This window comes from Callorhinus ursinus, unplaced genomic scaffold, assembly GCF_003265705.2.
Source record: "Callorhinus ursinus isolate GAN/ISIS: 27379988/994484 unplaced genomic scaffold, GSC_fseal_2.0 scaffold35, whole genome shotgun sequence".
In the NCBI taxonomy this organism is placed as follows: domain Eukaryota; kingdom Metazoa; phylum Chordata; class Mammalia; order Carnivora; family Otariidae; genus Callorhinus; species Callorhinus ursinus.
Genome location: NW_027397097.1, coordinates 7,272,666 through 7,284,289, shown reverse-complemented (window position 1 = coordinate 7,284,289; position 11,624 = coordinate 7,272,666). Strand labels below are relative to the sequence as shown.

Sequence of the window (11,624 nt, the reverse complement as noted above, 5' to 3'; positions counted from 1 at the left end):
TGGAGAGAGGCAAGGAAGAAAGAGAGGGAGGGAGGAAAGGCGTGAAAGGAAAGAAAAGAAAGAAAGAAAGAAATCTACAGAAAGTTTCAGGAAACTCCAAAGACAATAAACCTGGTCAATGAAGTGGGTGTGTGCACAGGCACAGACACACACACCTGCCTGAGGGCTGGGTATTAGACTGATGGGTTTCATACCTAAAGCTGGTGAGGGATAAAAGGCAGCTCACTGAACATCCAGCTTGCTAAGGCAGTAGAGGAAGGTGAGGCTTGTGCAGGTGGAGAAACCTGGTATCACTGAATCAGAACCATAGGCTAGAACAATTCCAGGTTGGCCCTCTGCTTTGAAATCACTTCTTGTGCAGTGGCAGTATGTAGCCAACGAGGTTTATCTGAGGTACAGTTATAGCTAACTGAAAACTTCCCATTACCCCCTTCCCCCCCACCTCCCCGTGATGATATGAAAGTACTTCTTAGCCAGGCAGGTGGGTTTTAATAATAAGCTACCCAGCAGGCCAGCTAGGTCCCCAATATGAAGCTTCAGATATCGGGAGGGGATTAGAACCAAGCGTGGTTGGTGGAACAAAAAGGAATAACTAGAAGCCACCTTCTCATCTTATAGCCAAGGTACAGAGAGGAAAAGACACCTGCCCATGGATACACAGCAAGTTAAAGGCAAAACCGGGACTAAAATTAGGGCTTAAACCCTTGGTCGGCCTCTTTCTTTTGCATTGCAAAGATCCCTGGGAACCATCAAATCAAATTACCATCAACCTCTTCATTCTTTCATTCTGTTTTTCCAGTTAATCATTCCCATCAATCATCAATTCATTTACTCAATCAATGTTACTAAGGCCCCTGTGCAGGGAGCTATGGTAACCAAAATGAACCGAATAAGACCTGATTCAGACCATGGGTAAAACACTCATAAACACATAGTTAGGTAAAGGGATGGGGAAATTATTATCCTAACTGCTGGCTCCAGAATTCCTCTTCGGAAAGGACTCGCCTTTGTTTGGGAAAACACTTTGATAAGCTCTTGGGTAGAAGGAGAAGCCATGAGGAGAAAGTGCCCTGGATCTGCTCTGCATGAGAAAGGCTCTAGAAGAGATTTGTTCCCTCAGAGAGAAAGGGAACATCAGCGAAATGGGGGAGGGGGGGGACTGGTACTGCATGAGGAAAGGGCAAAGGGGGGAACACCCCATGACCAAGTAGCCAAAGAGGACTGAAGAGGGCAGGGTGACTCCCTGGGACTTTAAAAGATTTGCTGTGTGATCCCCAGCTCTTCAGTAAAGCCTTCTGCATTCCTAAGTACTGTGTGTGAGCAGATTTTGCTTAGAGACCAGTGAAGGAGCAGAATTTCCCATCTGGATTACAAGATGAAAACACAGGCCACACATGAGGAAGTAGGAAGCCCAGGAGAAAAGAGCTGATGCGACAATGTAAGTCTGAGAATCTGCAGAAAAATGAGGGAGGGCTTTGGCTTCCACAAAGCTGTTAACTTGGGGGGAAATGGTTAGGCAAAGTCAATTTTACCTAGATTTTAAGAATCTTGGAGGCCCTGGCTGCCACTGGGGTTGCAATTACAACAGCTACCGGTAAATTCTCTAAAAGGGAACCTGCTCAAATTGCTTTGGGAAAATTTCATGGACTATTTGAGATGGGTCATGAAGGCACTGTGGCAACTTGTCAGACTGGAAGAATGCAGCACTTTGGAAAGAGGGAATGGCCTATGCAGAGGCACAGGTGTATGAAGAATGTGGTGTGTCCAGAGAAGAGTGAGAAGTTCCACGTGGCTAGGACAGGTTTGGTGAAGGATGCTAGATGAAGTGAAGCTGAAAAAGCCAGCAGGGGCCATGTCACAAAGGCCTGAATGACAGCTTCAACTTTTACCTGTAGACAGGAAGACCTGCACTATGGAAGATGACACTGGAGGTGGTACGGCACCAGGTGATTTGGTTATTTCCTCCTTTACGCACCTTTATGCCTTGCACATACCTCTAACTACTGTGACTATCACCCTCTACTGGCAATGGATCATGTGCTGTGTGCTTTGGAAGACCCTGAGCTCCAGGAAGGATGGAAACATCTAGACGATCCTGAATTCAAATCCTACGTCCTCAACTTCCTGAGTGTCCTTGGGCCAGTTATTTAACTGCCCTGAGCCTGTTTCCTCATCTGCAAAGTGGGAATAATCATAGTACTTATCTCAAAGGATAGTAGTGAAGATAAAAAGAACCGAGATGTTCAGCATGGTACCTGCATACATTAGTTCTTAGGCAAAGCCACTCTTGTTCTGACTCACCCTTGAAATGCACAGCCTAACAAAGGGCCTGCACATCTTGGGAGGAAACATGAGGGGGACAACTGTTGATAAGAAGGACAAACCAGACATGATAAATGAGGGGCCCTCCCACAAGTCTCTTTTTTTTTTCATCTAGATATAATCATGCTCCTGATATCACAAGAATATGGCTGAGACATCTATGATAGTTTTATTTTTTAAGATTTTATGTATTTATTTATTTATTTGAGAGAGAGAGAGTAAGAGAGAGAGCACGAGCAAAGAGAAGGGGCAGAGGGGGAGAGAGAGAAGCAGACTCCCCGCTGAGCAGGGAGCCTGATGCGAGGCTCAATCCCAGGACCCCAAGATCATGACCCGAGCCAAAGGCAGACACCTAACTGACTGAGCCACCCAGGCGCCCCATGATAGTTTTAAAATAGGTCAACAAATTCTTTGATATTCCTCCCTTCAAGGGGTGGAGTCTAACCTGAAAATTTCCCTATCTGGGGAAGAAAAGATATCCAGATCCCAGAGGCACAGAGATCACCCCCAAAAAAATTCAACCTAAGGAGGTCCACACCAAGACATATAGTAATTAAAATGGCAAAAAGTAGCAATAAAGAAAAAATTAAAAGCAGCAAGAGAGAAGAAGACAGTTACATACAAAGGAAATTCCATAAGGCTATCAGCAGCTTTTTCAGCAGAAACTTTGTAGGCCAAGGGAGTGGCATGATATGGTCAAAGTGCTGAAAGGGACAAATCTGCAGCCAAGAACACTCTATCCAGCAAGGCCATCATTCAGAATAGGAGAAAAAAGTGTATCTCAGACAAACAAAAATTAAAGGAGTTCATGACCACTGAATGAGCCCTACAGGAAATATTAAAGGGACTTCTTTGAGTGGAAAGGAAAGACCATAAGTGAGAGTATGAAAAGTAAAAAACACAAAGGCAATAAAAAAAATTTTCTGTTAAAATCAGCACAATTCATACAATAAAAGGATGTAAAATATGATACCATATACCTAAAATGTGGGAGAGAAAGGAGTAAAGAATGGGTTCAAACTTAAGCAACCATGAACTTAATATAGACTGCTATATGCAGAAGATGTTATATACAAACCTCATGGTAACCACAAGTCAAAAACCACTAATAGATATGCAAATAATAAAGAGAAAGAAATCCAAATATACCACTAAAGAAAGCCAACAAACCATGAAAGAGCAAGAGAAGAAAGGATCAGAAAAAATCTATAGAAACAACCACAAAATAGGTAAAAAAAAAAAAATAGCAATAAAAACATATCCACTGATAATTATTTTGAATGTAAATGGACTAAATGCTTCAGTCAAAGGACACAGGGTGACAGAGTGGGTAAAAAAACAAGACCCATCTATATACTGCCTACAGGACACTCATTTCAGACTAAAAGACACCTGCAAATTGAAAGTGAGGGATGGAGAAACATTTATCATGCAAATGGATGCCAAAGCAAGCTGGGGTAGCAATACTTATATCAGACAAAATAAACTTTAACTTTTTTAAAGATTTGTTTATTTATCTGAGAGTGGGAGGGAGTGCGGGGAAAGGGCAGAGGGAGAGGATATCTAACACACGCTCCTGCTGAGAGCAGAGTCTGACATGGGGCTCGATCCCAAGAGCCATGAGATTAGGATGTGAGCTGAAACCAAGAGTCAGACGCTTAACTGACTGAGGTGCCCTCAAAATAAACTTCAAAACAAAGACTGTAACAAGAGACAAAGAAGGACACTATATAATAATAAAAGGGACAATCCAACAAGAGGATATAACAATAAATACTTATGCATCCAACACGGGAGCACCCAAATACATAAAACAGTTAATAATAAACATAAAATAAATAACTGATAGTAGTACAAGAAGGAAACAGTGGCTTTGAATGACACATTGGACCAGATGGATTTAATAGACATACTCAGAACATCCCATCCTAAAACATAATACATAATTTTTTCAAGTGCACATGGAACATTTTCCAGAAGAGATCACATATTAGGCCATAAAACAAGTCTCAACAAATTCAAAAAAATTGAAGTCATACCATGCATCCTTTCTGACCACAACACTCTGCCTTTGGCTCGGGTCGTGACCCCAGGGTCCTGAGATCGAGTCCCGCATCGGGCTCCCTGCTCCTTGGGAGCCTATTCCTCCCTCTGCTTCTCTCTCTCTCTGTCTCTCTGTCTCTCGTGAGTAAATGGTTGAAGTCTTGAAAAAAAAAAAAATAGAAATCAACCACAAGAAAAAAATCTGGAAAAAAAAAGAAAAGAAAAAATCTGGAAAGAGCAAAAATACATGGAGGTTAAATAACATGTTATTAAACAATGAATGGGTCAACCAAGAAATTAAAGAAGAAATCAAAATTACATGGAAACGAAAATGAAAACACAATAGTCCAAAATTTGGGGGATGTAGCAAAAGTGGCTCTATAGGGAAGTTTATAGCAACACAGCCCTATCTCAAAAAGCAAGAAAAATCTCAAATAAACAACCTTACCTTACACCTAAAGGAGCTAAAAAGAGAACAAACAAAACCCAAACCCAGCAAAAGGAAGTAAATAATAAAGATCAGAGCAGAAATAAATGATACAGAAAGAAAAAAAAACAATAGAACAGTAAATGAAACCAGGAGCTGGCTCTTTGAAAGGATCAATAAAATTGATAAATCTCTAGCAAGACTCATTTTTTAAAGAGAGAGAGAGAGAGAACCCAAATAAAATTCCTAATGAAAGAAAAGAAATAACAACCAACATCCCAGAAATACAAACAATTATAACAGAATATTATGAAAACCTCTAAGCCAACAAATTGGACAACTTAGAAGAAATGAATAAACTCCTAGAAACATAATCTATCAAAACCAAAGCAGGAAGAAACAGAAAATTTCAACAGACCAATCATCAGGTATGAAATTGAATCAGTAATTAAAAAATTCCCAAAAAACAAAAGTTCAGGACTAGATGGCTTCACAGATGGATTCTACCAAACATTTAAAGAAGAATTAATAAAAAAAAAAAAAGTTAATACCCATCCCTCTTAAACGATTCCAAAAAATACAAGATGAAGGAAAAACTAAATTCATCCTATGAGGCCAGTATCTCCCTGATACCAAAACCAGATAGAGACACCACAAAAAAAAGAAGAAAAAAAAAAAACTGCAGGCCAATATCTCTAGTGAATATAGATGAAAAAATGCTCAACAAAATATTAGCAAACCAAATCCAACAATATATTTAAAAAAAATCAAACACCACAATTAAATGGGATTCATTCCCAGAATGCAAGGGTGGTTTAATATTTGCAAAACAATCCATGTGATATATCATATCAATAAGAGGAAGGATAAAAACCATATGATCATTTAAATAGATGCAGAAAAAACATTTGACAAAGTACAACATCCATTCATGTTAAAAAAAAACTCTCTGTAAAGTAGGTCTAGAGAAAACATATCTCAACATAATAAAGGCCTTATATGAAAAACTTCCAGCCAACATTATACTCAATCATGGAAAACTGAGAGCTCTTTCCCTCTAACGTAGGAACAATACAAGGATGTCCACTTTCGCCACTTTTATTCAACATAGTAGTGAAAGTTGTAGCCACAGCAATTAGACAACATAATGAAATAAAAGGCACCTAGGGGCGCCTGGGTGGCTCAGTCAGTTAAGCGTCTGCCTTTGGCTCAGGTCATGATCCTCCTGGAGTCCTGGGATCAAACCCCATGCAGGGCTCCTTGCTCAGTGGGGAGTCTGCTTCTTCCTCTCCCTCTACCCCTCCCCACTCTGCTCGTGTTCTATCATTCTCACTCGCTCACTTTCTCAAACAAATAAATTAAAAATCTTTAAAATTAAATAAATAAAAGGCACCCAATTGGTAAAGAACAAGTAAAACTCTCACTATTTGCAGATGACATACTATATATAGAAAACCCTAAAGACACCAAAAAACTACTAGAACTGATAATCAATTCATTAAAGTCACAGGATACAAAATTAATGTACAGAAATCTGTTGCATTCCTCTACACTATTGTTATAAGAAAACAATCCCATTTACAATTGCACCAAAAACAATAAAACAACTAGGAACAATCTTAACTAAAGAGGTGAAAGACCTGGACTCTGAAAACTATAAAACGCAGATGAAAGAATTTCAAGATGACACAAAGAAATGGAAAGACATGCCATGCTCATGAGTTGGAAGAAGAAATATTGTTAAAATGTCTAACTATCCAAAGCAATCTATAGATTTAATGCAATCCCTATCAAAAAACCAACAGCATTTTGCACCAAACTAGAACAAACAATCCTAAAATTTGTATGGAACCACAAAAGACCTCAAAAAGCCTAAGTAATCTTTTTTTTTTTTTTTCCCTTTGAGAGGGAGCGAGAGCGGGCACAAGCGCAGAGCAGAGCAGTGGGGCAGGGGAAGGCAGACAGAGAGGGAGAGAGAGAATCTTAAGCAGGCTTCACACCCAGCATGTAGCCCAACATGGGGCTCAATCTCACTACCCTGAGATCATGACCTGAGCCGAAATCAAGAGTCAGATGCTCAACCAACTGAGCCACCCAGGTGCCCATAGCCAAAACAATCTTGAGAAAGAAAAACAAAGCTGGAGGCATCACAATTCCAGATTTCAAGTTATATTACAAAGCAGTAGTAATTAAAACAGTATGGGACCGACATAAAAATAGACACATAGATCAATGGAATAGAACAGGAAACCCAGAAATCAACCCATAATTATATGGTTAATTAATCTTCAACAAAAAAGGGATGAATATACCATGGGAAAAAGAGTCTCTTCAACAAGCAGTATTGGGAAAACTGGACAACATATGCAAAAGAATGAAACTGGACCACTTTCTTACACGATACACAAAAATAAACTCAAAATGGACTAAAGACAGAAATATGAGACCTGAAACCATAAAAATCCTTGAAGAGAGCATAGCAGTAATCTCTCTGACATTGGCTATCTTAATATTTTTCTAGATATGTCTCCTGAGGCAAGGGAAATAAAAGCAAAAATAAACTACTGGGACCACATCAAAATAAAAAGCTTCTACATGGTGAAGGAAACAGTCAACAAAACTAAACTAAACTAAAAGCAACCTACTGAATGGGAGTAGATATTTGCAAATGACATACAATAAAGGGTTAGTATCCAAAATATATAAAGAACTGATATAACTCAATACCCAAAAAACAACTCAATTAAAAAATGGGCAACAGACATAGACATTTCTCCAAAGAAGACATACAGTTGGCCAACAGACACATGAAAAGATGCTCAACATCACTCATCATCAGGGAAATGCAAATCAAAACTACAATGAGATATCACTTCACACCAGTCAGAATGACTAAAATCAACAACACAAGAAACAATAAGTGTTGACAAGGATGTGGGAAAAAAGCAACACTTGTCACTGTTGGTGGGAATGCAAACTGGTCCAGCTACTGTGGAAAACAGTATAGAAGTTCCTCAAAATAGAAGTTAAAAATAGAAGTACCTTATGATCCAGCAGTTGTACTACTGGATATTTACCCCCAAAATATGAAGGGACACATGCACCCCTATGTTTATTGCAGCATTATTTACAATAGCCAAACTACGGAAGCAGCCCAAGTGTCCATTGATAGATGAATGGATAAAGACGTGGATAGGGGCGCCTGGGTGGCTCAGTTAAGCTCAGGTCATGATCCCAGGGTCCTACGATCGAGCCCTGCATCAGGCCCCCTGCTCAGCGAGAAGCCTGCTTTTCCCCCTCCCGCTCCCCCTACTTGTGCTCTCTCTCTCTGTGTGTGTGTCAAATAAATAAAATCTTTAACAAAAACTTAAAAAAAGATGTGGATATATATAATAGAATATTATTCAGCCATAAAAAGGAATGAAACTTTGCCATTTGCAACATGGACAGAACTAGAGAGCATAATTATGAGCAAAATAAATTAGTCAGAGAAAGACAAATACCATATGTTCTCACTCATATGTGGAATTTAAGAAACAAACAAGCAAAGAAAAAAAGAGAGAGACAAATCAAGAAACAAACTCTTAACTATAGAGAACAAATTGATGGTTTACCAGGGGGAGGTGGGTTTGGGGATGGGGGAAATAGGGGATGATGATTAAAGAGAACACCTATCATGACAAAAATAAATACAATATTTTTTGAAACAAAATCATGTCTCTAGGCACTCAGAACCCACAGAGCTGCCATAGTCTGTGTGATAACCAAAATCTGAGCACCTCCCTCTTAGAGAGAGATGCTTGTTATATTGGTCAAGACAGCTTCCAGACACCAGCAATACACCAAAACTGAGAGCAGAATGAATTAACCCCTTAGAAAGGAGAGGTCAGGTCATGTGGTTTATCAAAAACTTCTTCACCAAGTTGTGTATTGTTCTATCTGCTTAGTTTTTCCAGCCTGAAGACACTATGAAACTGAGATTGGCCCTTTTCAGCAATTTCCCATGTCCCAGATCTACACATTCTGGATGGTGTAGCATAGGGAAAAAGCAGGGACTCAGGAGTAGGAGAGACTTGAGCTAGAATCCTGTTTTAGACACTCACATCATTCAACAAATACGAAGTACATAGGTTGTGGCAACTGCTTCTGCTATAATAGTGAGTAAAAAGAGACAAGATCCCTGCCTCCATGGAGTGAATACCTAGTAGGGGTATTAAATAAATAAATATAAAATTCCACTCAGCTGACTGGTGCACAGGGTAGACCAAGATGAGACCAGGGAAGGTTTCCTGGGGAAGTGGTACTTAATCTGAGAGTTAGAGGACAGACATTTACTAGCATAAAAGAATGTTAAAAACAAGACGGTAGGCCCAAAATGGAGTCACTTTTATGTTAAGCACCACACCACCAAACCAGAATTTATTTGTGTCAGCTCTTCCAGAAATAGAATCTTAAAGCAATAAATCAGGAATTGCCTAATCAGCACTAGTTAGATAATCTGCCTGATAGACCCATGCCATCCCCTAAAGGAAAGTAACCCAATCCAAAGCAATAACCAACCTGCTTTTTTCCTAATACAACTTCTTGTTCCTGGAGGTCTTTCATTTTGTACAGCTCTTCAGAGTTCTTTTCAATCTGCTAGACTGGATGCTGCCTGATTCATGAGTCATTCATTGCATAAGATCTTTAAAATTTACTGAGTTGAATTTTGTTTTTTAATAGGGAGAAGGAAGAATATTCCAGGGGTGCCTGGGTGGCTCAGTTGGTTAAGCATCTAGTCTTGGCTCAGGTCATGATCGCAGGGTCCTGGGATTGAGACCCACATGGAGCTCCCTGCTCAGTGGGGAGTATGCTTCTCCCTGTCTCTGCCTCTCCCCTGCCCCCACTATTGCTCTCTCTTTCTTGCTCTCTCTCTCACTCAAATAAGTAAATAAAATCTTTAAAAAAAAAAAGAATATTCCAGATAAGGGAACAGATTTGTAAAGGCACGCTGACAGGAGGGAACGTACATGTACTAGAACCTGAAACCAGACCAGTGAGGTGGTAGAGTGAAGAAGGGTGGGGAGGAGGGAGAGACGTGGAGGTCAAAAAGACAGGACTTGGCAATAGCAGTTAGGAATACTTTTGTGAAATGACCAGACAACCGGACCAACAGTGGCTTGAACACACAAGGGTGGTGTGTGTACATGTACGTGTATGTGCATTTCCTCAGATAATAACTTTCCTTAGACAATAAAAAGATAATAAGAATTCCAAAGGTAGGAGGGACTTGTTTAACAGTTCAGTGATGCCAGGGCTAACATGAAGATCTTTCTCCTCACAGCTGAAACCACCTCCATGCCCCATGATCAAGTCAAGGCAGGAAGAATTGAGAAAAGGGGCAAAATTCAAGACAATTGTCTCTTTCATCAGGAAAGGAAAACATTTCCCAAACCACCATCCCCCATCCCCAGTAGATTTCTGCTGAAGTCTTACCAGACATAACTGTGTCATCAGGCCACTCCTAGCTGCTAGGGAAGCTGGAAGACCAACTGTTTCTATTCCCTTTAGAAAAAATGGAAAAGGGGGGAAGGGGATTGGGAATGGATATTGAGATAATCAGTTCACAGTGAGTTTGAAGGTACAGGGTTGGGGAGGTAAACAACTGGGCAGTTGATATTCTGAGTGGGTAACACTGCAACATCGTGAGCTCAGTTTGGGATATATTGAGCTTGAGGTATATGGTAAACTGAATCCCTGGAACCTGTGAATATCACTGCATATGGAAAAAGGGACTCTTCTAAAATGATTAAATTAAATATTGAGATGGGGAGATTATCTTGGATTATCCAGGTGGGCCCTATATTTAATCACATGTGTCCTTATAAGAGGGAAGCACAGGGAGATTTGACTTCAGAAAAGCAATAGATGTGACAACAAGGAAGAGGTTACAGTTGTGAGGAAGGTGCTAGGAAGGCAGACAACTTCCAGAAGCTGAAAAAGAAAACAGATTCGTCCCTCAGAGCCTCCAGAAGGAACCAAACCTAATGACACCTTGACTTTAGCCTATTGAGACTGATTTTAGACTTCTGATCTACATAATTGTAAAGAGTATAAATTTGTACTGTTTTAAGCTTCTGCTTTGCTTGGGGTAATGTGTCAGAGCAGGAATAGGAAACTAACGCAAATTGCCTTTAAAACATCTAAGAGACGTCAGTTAGGCAGATGGATATAAGGGTCTGGAGGTGAAAGATGAGGGCTGGGCTTGAGATATACATTTGAGTGTCATATTCAGGTGGGTCAGCATTGAAGATGTAGGAGGGCATAAGCTCCTATGACTGTCACCTACATGCTGTGCATCTTTCAACAAGGTACTTAACGTCTCTGAAACATTATTTATTGAACTTTTATTCTGTCCTGCCATCATATCAAGCTATTTATGTGCACTCTCATTTAATCCTCACAACCACTTTATGAGGTAGACACCATTTTTATCTCCTATTTACAGAAAAGGAAACCGAGGTTTATAGAGATTAGTCATGTCCAAGATCAGACAGTACATGATGCAGACTAACTCCATTCCTCTGCCTTGGCCCTTATAGCCCATGCACCAGCAGCGCTGGCACGATCTACGAGTTTGTTATGACTCCTGAATCAAACCTGAATCTTCACAAGATCCCCAAGTTACTTATACATTGTGTAACAAGTGCTAGACTCCAGCCTGCCTCCAGAATGGGTTCCACTCAGGCAGGTGCTGCACCAAGAGCCTAGTTCGGAATTCTAAAAGCACAGAACGTTTTTCACCTCTATATCTTTGCTCACATCATTCTCTACCTGGAGCTAACACTTCCGT

The 11,624-nt window shown here is 40.1% G+C and overlaps 1 non-coding gene across 1 annotated transcript; it reads left to right on the top strand.

Moving 5' to 3' along the window:
- The first annotated feature begins 349 nt into the window (after positions 1–349).
- On the top strand, positions 350–485 carry LOC141370478 (U4 spliceosomal RNA). Its single transcript, XR_012374539.1, has one exon. It is a non-coding gene; the product is annotated as a U4 spliceosomal RNA (small nuclear RNA).
- The last annotated feature ends 11,139 nt before the right edge of the window (positions 486–11,624 follow it).